This window comes from Bombina bombina, chromosome 7 (assembly GCF_027579735.1).
Source record: "Bombina bombina isolate aBomBom1 chromosome 7, aBomBom1.pri, whole genome shotgun sequence".
NCBI classification, from domain to species: domain Eukaryota; kingdom Metazoa; phylum Chordata; class Amphibia; order Anura; family Bombinatoridae; genus Bombina; species Bombina bombina.
In genome coordinates this window covers 261,775,021-261,786,994 of record NC_069505.1, presented here as the reverse complement: position 1 = coordinate 261,786,994, position 11,974 = coordinate 261,775,021, and positions in this window count along the sequence as shown.

Below are 11,974 nucleotides of genomic sequence, written 5' to 3'. Positions count from 1 at the left end.
AGCTGGGCACTGCTTGACTAGAGATGAAACATCTGACAAGAGCCTGGCACTGCTTGACTAGAGATGAACCATCTGACAAGAGTTGGGCACTGCCTGATTAGAGATGAACCATCTGACAAGAGCTGGGCACTGCTTGATTAGAGAAGAACCATCTGACAAGAGCTGGGTACTGCTTGACTAGAGATGAACCATCTGACAAGAGCTGGGCACTGCTTGACTAAAGATGAACCATCTGACAAGAGCTGGGCACTGCTTGACTAGAGATGAACCATCTGACAAGAGCTGGGCACTGCTTGAGTAGAGATGAACCATCTGACAAGAGCTGGGCACAGCTTGACTAGAGATGAACCATCTGACAAGAGCTGGGCACAGCTTGACTAGAGATGAACCATCTGACAAGAGCTGGGCACTGCTTGACTAGAGATGAACCATCTGACAAGAGCTGGGCACTGCTTGAGTAGAGATGAACCATCTGACAAGAGCTGGGCACAGCTTGACTAGAGATAAACCATCCGACAAGAGCTGGGCACTGCTTGATTAGAGATGAATTATCTGACAAAGGCTGGGCACTGCTTGACTAGAGATGAACCATCTAAGAAGAGCCTGGCACTGCCTGATTAGAGATGAACAATCTGAAAAGATCTGGGCACTGCCTGATTAGAGATGACCCATCTGACAAGAGCTGGGCACTGCTTGACTAGAGATGACCCCATCCCGACAAGAGCTGGGCACTGATGGACTAGAGATGAACCATCTGACAAGAGCTGGGCACTGCTTGACTAGAGATGAACCATCTGACAAGAGCCTGGCACTGCTTGACTAGAGATGAACCATCTGACAAGAGTTGGGCACTGCCTGATTAGAGATGAACCATCTGACAAGAGCCTGGCACTGCTTGATTAGAGATGAATTATCTGACAAGAGCTGGGCACTGCTTGACTAGAGATGAACCATCTGACAAGAGCTGGGCACTGCCTGATTAGAGATGAACCATCTGGCAAGAGCCTGGCACTACTTGACTAGAGATGAACCATCTGACAAGAGCTGGGCACTGCCTGATTAGAGATGAACCATCTGGCAAGAGCCTGGCACTGCTTGACTAGAGATGAACCATCTGACAAGTTCTGGGCACTGCTTGACTATAGATATATTATCTGACAAGTGCTGGGCACTGCTTGACTAGGGATGAACCATCTGACAAAAGCCTTGCACTGCTTGACTAGAAATGATCCATCTGAAAAGAGCTGGGCACTGCTTGACTAGAGATAAACCATCTGACAAGAGCTGGGCACTGCTTGAGTAGAGATGAACCATCTGACAAGAGCTGGGCACTGCTTGACTAAAGATGAACCATCTGACAAGAGCTGGGCACTGCTTGACTAGAGATGAACCATCTGACAAGAGCTGGGCACTTCTTGACTAAAGATGAACCATCTGACAAGAGCTGGGCACTGCTTGACTAGAGATGAACCATCTGACAAGAGCTGGGCACTGCTTGAGTAGAGATGAACCATCTGACAAGAGCTGGGCACAGCTTGACTAGAGATGAACCATCTGACAAGAGCTGGGCACTGCCTTGACTAGAGATGAACCATCTGACAAGAGCTGGGCACTGCTTGAGTAGAGATGAACCATCTGACAAGAGCTGGGCACAGCTTGACTAGAGATAAACCATCCGACAAGAGCTGGGCACTGCTTGATTAGAGATGGATTATCTGACAAAGGCTGGGCACTGCTTGACTAGAGATGAACCATCTGACAAGAGCCTGGCACTGCTTGACTAGAGATGAACCATCTGACAAGAGTTGGGCACTGCCTGATTAGAGATGAACCATCTGACAAGAGCTGGGTACTGCTTGACTAGAGATGAACCATCTGACAATAGCTGGGCACTGCTTGACTAGAGATGAACCATCTGACAAGAGCTGGGTACTGCTTGACTAGAGATGAACCATCTGAGAAGAGCTGGGCACTGCTTGACTAGAGATGAACCATCTGACAAGAGCTGGGCACTGCTTGACTAGAGATGAACCATCTGACAAGAGCCTGGCAGTGCTTGACGAGAGATGAACCATCTGACAAGAGCCTGGCACTGCTTGACTAGAGATGAACCATCTGACAAGAGGTGGGCACTGCCTGATTAGAGATGAACCATCTGACAAGAGCTGGGCACTGCTTGATTAGAGATGAATTATCTGACAAGAGCTGGGTACTGCTTGACTAGAGATGAACCATCTGACAAGAGCTGGGCACTGCCTGATTAGAGATGAACCATCTGGCAAGAGCCTGGCACTGCTTGACTAGAGATGAACCATCTGACAAGTTCTGGGCACTGCTTGACTATAGATATATTATCTGACAAGTGCTGGGACACTGCTTTGACTAGGGATGAACCATCTGACAAGAGCCTTGCACTGCTTGACTAGAAATGAACCATCTGAAAAGAGCTGGGCACTGCTTGACTAGAGATAAACCATCTGACAAGAGCTGGGCACTGCTTGAGTAGAGATGAACCATCTGACAAGAGCTGGGCACTGCTTGACTAAAGATGAACCATCTGACAAGAGCTGGGCACTGCTTGACTAGAGATGAACCATCTGTCAAGAGCTGGGCACTGCTTGAGTAGAGGTGAAACATCTGACAAGAGCTGGGCACAGCTTGACTAGAGATGAACCATCTGACAAGAGCTGGGCACTGCTTGACTAGAGATGAACCATCTGACAAGAGCTGGGCACTGCCTGATTAGAGATGAACCATCTGACAAGAGCCTGGCACTGCTTGACTAGAGATGAACCATCTGACAAGTTCTGGGCACTGCTTGACTAGAGATATATTATCTGACAAGTGCTGGGCACTGCTTGACTAGGGATGAACCATCTGACAAGAGCCTTGCACTGCTTGACTAGAAATGAACCATCTGAAAAGAGCTGGGCACTGCTTGACTAGAGATAAACCATCCGACAAGAGCTGGGCACCTGCTTGAGTAGAGATGAACCATCTGACAAGAGCTGGGCACAGCTTGACTAGAGATAAACCATCCGACAAGAGCTGGGCACTGCTTGATTAGAGATGAATTATCTGACAAGGCTGGGCACTGCTTGACTAGAGATGAACCATCTAAGAAGAGCCTGGCACTGCCTGATTAGAGATGAACCATCTGAAAAGATCTGGGGCACTGCCTGATTAGAGATGACCCATCTGACAAGAGCTGGGCACTGCTTGACTAGAGATGACCCATCACGACAAGAGCTGGGCACTGATGGACAAGAGATGAACAAACTGACAAGAGCTGGGCACTGCTTGACTAGAGATGAACCATCTGACAAGAGCCTGGCACTGCTTGACTAGAGATGAACCATCTGACAAGAGCTGGGCACTGCTTGATTAGAGATGAACCATCTGACAAGAGCTGGGCACTGCTTGATTAGAGATGAACTATCTGACAAGAGCTGGGCACTGCTTGACTAGAGATGAACCATCTGACAAGAGCTGGGCACTGCCTGATTAGAGATGAACCATCTGGCAAGAGCCTGGCACTGCTTGACTAGAGATGAACCATCTGACAAGAGCTGGGCACTGCCTGATTAGAGATGAACCATCTGGCAAGAGCCTGGCACTGCTTGACTAGAGATGAACCATCTGACAAGTTCTGGGCACTGCTTGACTATAGATATATTATCTGACAAGTGCTGGGCACTGCTTGACTAGGGATGAACCATCTGACAAAAGCCTTGCACTGCTTGACTAGAAATGATCCATCTGAAAAGAGCTGCGCACTGCTTGACTAGAGATAAACCATCTGACAAGAGCTGGGCACTGCTTGAGTAGAGATGAACCATCTGACAAGAGCTGGGCACTGCTTGACTAAAGATGAACCATCTGACAAGAGCTGGGCACTGCTTGACTAGAGATGAACCATCTGACAAGAGCTGGGCACTGCTTGACTAAAGATGAACCATCTGACAAGAGCTGGGCACTGCTTGACTAGAGATGAACCATCTGACAAGAGCTGGGCACTGCTTGAGTAGAGATGAACCATCTGACAAGAGCTGGGCACAGCTTGACTAGAGATGAACCATCTGACAAGAGCTGGGCACTGCTGACTAGAGATGAACCATCTGACAAGAGCTGGGCACTGCTTGAGTAGAGATGAACCATCTGACAAGAGCTGGGCACAGCTTGACTAGAGATAAACCATCCGACAAGAGCTGGGCACTGCTTGATTAGAGATGAATTATCTGACAAAGGCTGGGCACTGCTTGACTAGAGATGAACCATCTGACAAGAGCCTGGCACTGCTTGACAAGAGATGAACCATCTGACAAGAGTTGGGCACTGCCTGATTAGAGATGAACCATCTGACAAGAGCTGGGTACTGCTTGACTAGAGATGAACCATCTGACAATAGCTGGGCACTGCTTGACTAGAGATGAACCATCTGAGAAGAGCTGGGCACTGCTTGACTAGAGATGAACCATCTGACAAGAGCTGGGCACTGCTTGACTAGAGATGAACCATCTGACAAGAGCCTGGCAGTGCTTGACGAGAGATGAACCATCTGACAAGAGCCTGGCACTGCTTGACTAGAGATGAACCATCTGACAAGAGTTGGGCACTGCCTGATTAGAGATGAACCATCTGAAAAGAGCTGGCACTGCTTGTTTAGAGATGAATTATCTGACAAGAGCTGGGCACTGCTTGACTAGAGATGAACCATCTGACAAGAGCTGGGCACTGCCTGATTAGAGATGAACCATCTGGCAAGAGCCTGGCACTGCTTGACTAGAGATGAACCATCTGACAAGTTCTGGGCACTGCTTGACTATAGATATATTATCTGACAAGTGCTGGACACTGCTTGACTAGGGATGAACCATCTGACAAGAGCCTTGCACTGCTTGACTAGAAATGAACCATCTGAAAAGAGCTGGGCACTGCTTGACTAGAGATAAACCATCTGACAAGAGCTGGGCACTGCTTGAGTAGAGATGAAACCATCTGACAAGAGCTGGGCACTGCTTGACTAAAGATGAACCATCTGACAAGAGCTGGGCACTGCTTGACTAGAGATGAACCATCTGTCAAGAGCTGGGCACTGCTTGAGTAGAGGTGAAACATCTGACAAGAGCTGGGCACAGCTTGACTAGAGATGAACCATCTGACCAAGAGCTGGGCACTGCTTGACTAGAGATGAACCATCTGACAAGAGCTGGGCACTGCCTGATTAGAGATGAACCATCTGACAAGAGCCTGGCACTGCTTGACTAGAGATGAACCATCTGACAAGTTCTGGCACTGCTTGACTATAGATATATTATCTGACAAGTGCTGGGCACTGCTTGACTAGGGATGAACCATCTGACAAGAGCCTTGCACTGCTTGACTAGAAATGAACCATCTGAAAAGAGCTGGGCACTGCTTGACTAGAGATAAACCATCCGACAAGAGCTGGGCACTGCTTGAGTAGAGATGAACCATCTGACAAGAGCTGGGCACAGCTTGACTAGAGATAAACCATCCGACAAGAGCTGGGCACTGCTTGATTAGAGATGAATTATCTGACAAAGGCTGGGCACTGCTTGACTAGAGATGAACCATCTAAGAAGACCCTGGCACTGCCTGATTAGAGATGAACCATCTGAAAAGATCTGGGCACTGCCTGATTAGAGATGACCCATCTGACAAGAGCTGGGCACTGCTTGACTAGAGATGACCCATCCCGACAAGAGCTGGGCACTGATGGACTAGAGATGAACCATCTGACAAGAGCTGGGCACTGCTTGACTAGAGATGAACCATCTGACAAGAGCCTGGCACTGCTTGACTAGAGATGAACCATCTGACAAGAGTTGGGCACTGCCTGATTAGAGATGAACCATCTGACAAGAGCTGGGCACTGCTTGATTAGAGATGAATTATCTGACAAGAGCTGGGCACTGCTTGACTAGAGATGAACCATCTGACAAGAGCTGGGCACTGCCTGATTAGAGATGAACCATCTGGCAAGAGCCTGGCACTGCTTGACTAGAGATGAACATCTGACAAGAGCTGGGCACTGCCTGATTAGAGATGAACCATCTGGCAAGAGCCTGGCACTGCTTGACTAGAGATGAACCATCTGACAAGTTCTGGGCACTGCTTGACTAGAGATATATTATCTGACAAGTGCTGGGCACTGCTTGACTAGGGATGAACCATCTGACAAAAGCCTTGCACTGCTTGACTAGAAATGATCCATCTGAAAAGAGCTGGGCACTGCTTGACTAGAGATAAACCATCTGACAAGAGCTGGGCACTGCTTGAGTAGAGATGAACCATCTGACAAGAGCTGGGCACTGCTTGACTAAAGATGAACCATCTGACAAGAGCTGGGCACTGCTTGACTAGAGATGAACCATCTGACAAGAGCTGGGCACTGCTTGACTAAAGATGAACCATCTGACAAGAGCTGGGCACTGCTTGACTAGAGATGAACCATCTGACAAGAGCTGGGCACTGCTTGAGTAGAGATGAACCATCTGACAAGAGCTGGGCACAGCTTGACTAGAGATGAACCATCTGACAAGAGCTGGGCACTGCTTGACTAGAGATGAACCATCTGACAAGAGCTGGGCACTGCTTGAGTAGAGATGAACATCTGACAAGAGCTGGGCACCGCTTGACTAGAGATAAACCATCCGACAAGAGCTGGGCACTGCTTGATTAGAGATGAATTATCTGACAAAGGCTGGGCACTGCTTGACTAGAGATGAACCATCTGACAAGAGCCTGGCACTGCTTGACTAGAGGATGAACCATCTGACAAGAGCTGGGCACTGCTTGACTAGAGATGAACCATCTGACAAGAGCCTGGCACTGCTTGACTAGAGATGAACCATCTGACAAGAGTTGGGCACTGCCTGATTAGAGATGAACCATCTGACAAGAGCTGGGCACTGCTTGATTAGAGATGAATTATCTGACAAGAGCTGGGCACTGCTTGACTAGAGATGAACCATCTGACAAGAGCTGGGCACTGCCTGATTAGAGATGAACCATCTGGCAAGAGCCTGGCACTGCTTGACTAGAGATGAACCATCTGACAAGAGCTGGGCACTGCGTGAGTAGAGATGAACCATCTGGCAAGAGCCTGGCACTGCTTGACTAGAGATGAACCATCTGACAAGTTCTGGGCACTGCTTGACTATAGATATATTATCTGACAAGTGCTGGGCACTGCTTGACTAGGGATGAACCATCTGACAAAAGCCTTGCACTGCTTGACTAGAAATGATCCATCTGAAAAGAGCTGGGCACTGCTTGACTAGAGATAAACCATCTGACAAGAGCTGGGCACTGCTTGAGTAGAGATGAACCATCTGACAAGAGCTGGGCACTGCTTGACTAAAGATGAACCATCTGACAAGAGCTGGGCACTGCTTGACTAGAGATGAACCATCTGACAAGAGCTGGGCACTGCTTGACTAAAGATGAACCATCTGACAAGAGCTGGGCACTGCTTGACTAGAGATGAACCATCTGACAAGAGCTGGGCACTGCTTGAGTAGAGATGAACCATCTGACAAGAGCTGGGCACAGCTTGACTAGAGATGAACCATCTGACAAGAGCTGGGCACTGCTTGACTAGAGATGAACCATCTGACAAGAGCTGGGCACTGCTTGAGTAGAGATGAACCATCTGACAAGAGCTGGGCACAGCTTGACTAGAGATAAACCATCCGACAAGAGCTGGGCACTGCTTGATTAGAGATGAATCATCTGACAATGGCTGGGCACTGCTTGACTAGAGATGAACCATCTGACAAGAGCCTGGCACTGCTTGACTAGAGATGAACCATCTGACAAGAGTTGGGCACTGCCTGATTAGAGATGAACCATCTGACAAGAGCTGGGTACTGCTTGACTAGAGATGAACCATCTGACAATAGCTGGGCACTGCTTGACTAGAGATGAACCATCTGAGAAGAGCTGGGCACTGCTTGACTAGAGATGAACCATCTGACAAGAGCTGGGCACTGCTTGACTAGAGATGAACCATCTGACAAGAGCCTGGCAGTGCTTGACTAGAGATGAACAATCTGACAAGAGCCTGGCACTGCTTGACTAGAGATGAACCATCTGACAAGAGTTGGGCACTGCCTGATTAGAGATGAACCATCTGACAAGAGCTGGGCACTGCTTGATTAGAGATGAATTATCTGACAAGAGCTGGGCACTGCTTGACTAGAGATGAACCATCTGACAAGAGCTGGGGCACTGCCTGATTAGAGATGAACCATCTGGCAAGAGCCTGGCACTGCTTGACTAGAGATGAACCATCTGACAAGTTCTGGGCACTGCTTGACTATAGATATATTATCTGACAAGTGCTGGACACTGCTTGACTAGGGATGAACCATCTGACAAGAGCCTTGCACTGCTTGACTAGAAATGAACCATCTGAAAAGAGCTGGGCACTGCTTGACTAGAGATAAACCATCTGACAAGAGCTGGGCACTGCTTGAGTAGAGATGAACCATCTGACAAGAGCTGGGCACTGCTTGACTAAAGATGAACCATCTGACAAGAGCTGGGCACTGCTTGACTAGAGATGAACCATCTGTCAAGAGCTGGGCACTGCTTGAGTAGAGGTGAAACATCTGACAAGAGCTGGGCACAGCTTGACTAGAGATGAACCATCTGACAAGAGCTGGGCACTGCTTGACTAGAGATGAACCATCTGACAAGAGCTGGGCACTGCCTGATTAGAGATGAACCATCTGACAAGAGCCTGGCACTGCTTGACTAGAGATGAACCATCTGACAAGTTCTGGGCACTGCTTGACTAGAGATATATTATCTGACAAGTGCTGGGCACTGCTTGACTAGGGATGAACCATCTGACAAGAGCCTTGCACTGCTTGACTAGAAATGAACCATCTGAAAAGAGCTGGGCACTGCTTGACTAGAGATAAACCATATGACAAGAGCTGGGCACTACTTGACTAGAGATGAACCATCTGACAAGAGCTGGGTACTGCTTGATTAGAGAAGAACCATCTGACAAGAGCTGGGTACTGCTTGACTAGAGATGAACCATCTGACAAGAGCTGGGCACTGCTTGACTAAAGATGAACCATCTGACAAGAGCTGGGCACTGCTTGACTAGAGATGAACCATCTGACAAGAGCTGGGCACTGCTTGAGTAGAGATGAACCATCTGACATGAGCTGGGCACAGCTTGACTAGAGATGAACCATCTGACAAGAGCTGGGCACTGCTTGACTAGAGATGAACCATCTGACAAGAGCTGGGCACTGCTTGAGTAGAGATGAACCATCTGACAAGAGCTGGGCACAGCTTGACTAGAGATAAACCATCCGACAAGAGCTGGGCACTGCTTGACTAGAGATGAACCATCTGACAAGAGCTGGGTCCTGCTTGATTAGAGAAGAACCATCTGACAAGAGCTGGGTACTGCTTGACTAGAGATGAACCATCTGACAATAGCTGGGCACTGCTTGACTAGAGATGAACCATCTGAGAAGAGCTGGGCACTGCTTGACTAGAGATGAACCATCTGAGAAGAGCTGGGCACTGCTTGACTAGAGATGAACCATCTGACAAGAGCTGGGCACTGCTTGAGTAGAGATGAACCATCTGACAAGAGCTGGGCACAGCTTGACTAGAGATGAACCATCTGACAAGAGCTGGGCACTGCTTGATTAGAGATGAATTATCTGACAAAGGCTGGGCACTGCTTGACTAGAGATGAACCATCTAAGAAGAGCCTGGCACTGCTTGATTAGAGATGAACCATCTGAAAAGATCTGGGCACTGCATGATTAGAGATGACCCATCTGACAAGAACTGGGCACTGCTTGACTAGAGATGACCCATCCCGACAAGAGCTGGGCACTGATGGACTAGAGATGAACCATCTGACAAGAGCTGGGCACTGCTTGACTAGAGATGAACCATCTGACAAGAGCCTGGCACTGCTTGACTAGAGATGAACCATCTGACAAGAGCCTGGCACTGCTTGACTAGAGATGAACCATCTGACAAGTTCTGGGCACTGCTTGACTAGAGATATATTATCTGACAAGTGCTGGGCACTGCTTGATTAGAGATGAATTATCTGACAAGAGTTGGGCACTGCTGATTAGAGATGAACCATCTGACAAGAGCTGGGCACTGCTTTGATTAGAGATGAATTATCTGACAAGAGCTGGGCACATGCTTGACTAGAGATGAACCATCTGACAAGAGCAGGGCACTGCCTGATTAGAGATGAACCATCTGACAAGAGCCTGGTACTGCTTGACTAGAGATGAACCATCTGACAAGTTCTGGGCACTGCTTGACTAGAGATATATTATCTGACAAGTGCTGGGCACTGCTTGACTAGGGATGAACCATACTGACAAGAGCCTTGCACTGCTTGACTAGAAATGAACCATCTGAAAAGAGCTGGGCACTGCTTGACTAGAGATAAACCATCTGACAAGAGCTGGGCACTACTTGACTAGAGATGAACCATCTGACAAGAGCTGGGTACTGCTTGATTAGAGAAGAACCATCTGACAAGAGCTGGGTACTGCTTGACTAGAGATGAACCATCTGACAAGAGCTGGGCACTGCTTGACTAAAGATGAACCATCTGACAAGAGCTGGGCACTGCTTGACTAGAGATGAACATCTGACAAGAGCTGGGCACTGCTTGAGTAGAGATGAACCATCTGACAAGAGCTGGGCACAGCTTGACTAGAGATGAAACCATCTGACAAGAGCTGGGCACTGCTTGACTAGAGATGAACCATCTGACAAGAGCTGGGCACTGCTTGACTAGAGATGAACCATCTGACAAGAGCTGGGCACTGCTTGAATAGAGATGAACCATCTGACAAGAGCTGGGCACAGCTTGACTAGAGATGAACCATCTGACAAGAGCTGGGCACTGCTTGATTAAAAATGAATTATCTGACAAAGGCTGGGCACTGCTTGACTAGAGATGAACCATCTAAGAAGAGCCTGGCACTGCCTGATTAGAGATGAACCATCTGAAAAGATCTGGGCACTGCCTGATTAGAGATGACCCATCTGACAAGAGCTGGGCACTGCTTGACTAGAGATGACCCCATCTGACAAGAGCTGGGCACTGATGGACTAGAGATGAGCCATCTGACAAGAGCTGGGCACTGCTTGACTAGAGATGAACCATCTGACAAGAGCCTGGCACTGCTTTGACTAGAGATTAACATCTGACAAGAGTTGGGCACTGCCTTATTAGAGATGAACCATCTGACAAGAGCTGGGCACTGCTTGATTAGAGATGAATTATCTGACAAGAGCTGGGCACTGCTTGACTAGAGATGAACCATCTGACAAGAGCTGGGCAACTGCCTGATAGAGATGAACCATCTGACAAGAGCCTTGCACTGCTTTAATAGAGATAAACCATCTGACAAGAGCTGGGCACTACTTGACAAGAGATGAACCATCTGACAAGAGCTGGGCACTGCTTGAGTAGAGATGAACCATCTGACAAGAGCTGGGCACTGCTTGACTAGAGATAAACCATCTGACAAGAGCTGGGCACTGCTTAACTAGAGATGAACCATCTGACAAGAGCTGGGCACTGCTTAACTAGAGATGAACCATCTGACAAGAGCTGGGCACTGCTTGACTAGAGATGAACCATCTGACAAGAGCCTTGCACTGCTTTAATAGAGATAAACCATCTGACAAGAGCTGGGCACTACTTGACAAGAGATGAACCATCTGACAAGAGCTGGGCACTGCTTGAGTAGAGATGAAACCATCTGACAAGAGCTGGGCACTGCTTAACTAGAGATGAACCATCTGACAAGAGCTGGGCACTGCTTGACTAGAGATAAACCATCTGAACAAGAGCTGGGCACTGCTTGACTAGAGATTAACCATCTGACAAGTGATGGGCACTGCTTGACTAGAGATGAAACCATCTGACAAG